Below are 2,628 nucleotides of genomic sequence, written 5' to 3'. Positions count from 1 at the left end.
AAGTGCTCCATCGGATGAGCGACGTCACTTCCACTACTCCTCCACTCCTACTCTCTTCCACTACTCCTCGTCGTCAGGATAAACCCAAAGTGATCCACATTGTGTCAATGAAACCGCATTTCCGCTAGTGGTCCAATGCCCTATCATAGCCGCATACTTCCTGTGACCACTTATTTTCTTCATTTCTTGCGAATGCACCGGGTCAGTGCTTTTTCTTTCTTTTAAGGAAGGCGGTAACGCCGCGTCAGCAACAACAGCTGCTGGGTGGCAGCTCTTCGTGAGCCTCGTGCGCCGATGAAAGGAAGAACCTAAGTCCCGTACCGGCCAAATCTCTATGCTCTGGCTTGCTGTCCGGTGCCGTCAGCAGGTCTGCTCCCTATTAAAGCTTTTTGTTACTAGCCAAAACAGCTACCATATATTATATGTCGAGTGGGAATATAGGTAGACCCCTTACCTTGAAGTGAAAAAAAAAAAAGTGGAGAAGCACATACATTTACATCAGCTGTGCCCTTGCATCACCAGAGCTACAATCTTCCTCCAAACTTTCAGCAGCGTCGTCGGAAGACGACTCTTTGCTGCTCGCCACCTCCCAGAGTGTGTCATCTGATTATATCAAGCATGTTGCTTACGCAAAATTCCTTGAAAGGCTGCATGAAAACCACTGGTCTTGTCCGTGGCACCGCACGCCGAATTGTGGCTGAGAAAGCGGCCATGTTGCCGTTCGCTTCGGCAAACATCACTTAAAGCCACTATAAACTGCCCCCACATGCCGTATTCATTGCTAGAGAGGCATTTCATACTCTCATAGGTCGAAAGAAGGAGTGCAAGTGAAGATAAATGGGTTTGAAATGGAAAAAAATTTATGCCAGCAACTGCAGGATGTTGATACAGTTTTGGCTGTCCTTCATAAGCAGGCACGCCACTTGTTGCCAGACTGTACCTCAAATTCTGCTAAAGACCGCCATATAAGACGAAGGGAAACTTTAGCTTGCTTTTTTTGAGAAAAAATCTCAACCTATATTTTGGTTTATACGGTATATGACAATATGTTCCGTGCGCACGTGGACTGGCTTGTCTTTGAGCGGCGGTACAGCTTTTATTGCGAAAGCAATACTACGCCAGGTCTAACCACTTGTCGCTGTGTGCCGCGTCCATGGTCCCTCATAAAAAAAGTCAGCCTGCAATGACGTTTGAATTCACGTTACCCCTATGCCACGGGCAGGAGCTGCCAAATCGGGTCGCTCCTTTCATACGGGAGGGTGATATCAGAGTCAGACTGCCAGAACCGTTTGCATTCTCGTTACCCCTGCGACATGCAGGCACGTAGAGGAGTAATGTACAGGGTGTTGCACAATTAGACCCGCGCTGTAGAATGCTTCTCCCAGCTAAACCGCGGAATCCTTGCAGTTCAGATTTCGCACAGAAATCGCATTTTGTCGCTAGTATTTTTTAATACTAAATTTGTTTGTGGTACTTGCCTGATTCGATCAGAAGAAGTAAAATATTCCCATCGCCTGCGGCGGCGGCGACGCCAGACGAACCGCTGCCCCAGCGATGGGACTGGTGGCGCCACCTCATGCTGATAACATGAGGTGGCGCCACCAGTCCCATCGCTGGGGCAGCGGTTCGTCTGGCGTCGCCGCCGCCGCAGGCGATGGGAATATTTTACTTCTTCTGATCGAATCAGGCAAGTACCACAAACAAATTTAGTATTAAAAAATACTAGCGACAAAATGCGATTTCTGTGCGAAATCTGAACTGCAAGGATTCCGCGGTTTAGCTGGGAGAAGCATTCTACAGCGCGGGTCTAATTGTGCAACACCCTGTAGTAGGCAAAAGAAGCTTCTGCCATTGCTTTCGCAGTTCAACTAGGGTTAACTACAGCTAAACCACAACTAATTTTTTACCTAACTGTTGCGAATGTTGTTGTAGCAGCCAATTTATGGCAGATCACAGCTGTTGGCGTCATTTAATAATTTATAGACCCCACAGCTCAATAAAAGTTTTCGTGACATATTATGCTGAAAGCAAAAAAACTTACAATGTGGACACGTTCAGATGCCACGAAACCACTAGCAAATCCCATGCTCCACACACGCTGGACCAACCCCATGGCATCACCAGTACAGGGTGGCCAGAAGAAATCGCTCGGTTATGAGGTACTGCTAACATCAAGAGAAGCTTGTCTTTAAAATTTGAGTGTAATAACTATGCCAAGTTCACGTGAGGCGTTTTATACAAGCGATCGATAACACCATGTTGGCACAACAGGAATAAGATGCAGTAAGCAGGTTATATTCCAAAATTGGTGTCATGGCTCTTTAATGACAATTTATAATGACTTTTCAAGATTACCAGCCATATCCCAAATCCAAATCAACCAACAATGCAATCCAGAATCCACATAAGTCAACCAAAGCCAACACAAGACTCCCCTGTGTGCTTTTGCATTACCGCTCATAAGGAGACTTAAGTGCACCCCTTGAAATTTTTTATAAGTATGGCTACAACTCTGCATGAACGGGCAAGCATTGTAGTTACAGCTACAGTTATGCTAAAGCCCTCTACACAAGCCTGACACAAGCTAACACATCATGGCCAAATTGAAAAAGCAAAACTTTCAAATGC

Source organism: Amblyomma maculatum, chromosome 2 (assembly GCF_055883805.1).
Source record: "Amblyomma maculatum isolate TAMU_Amacu chromosome 2, ASM5588380v1, whole genome shotgun sequence".
Lineage (NCBI taxonomy): Eukaryota > Metazoa > Arthropoda > Arachnida > Ixodida > Ixodidae > Amblyomma > Amblyomma maculatum.
Note: the sequence above shows the minus strand (reverse complement) of the source record.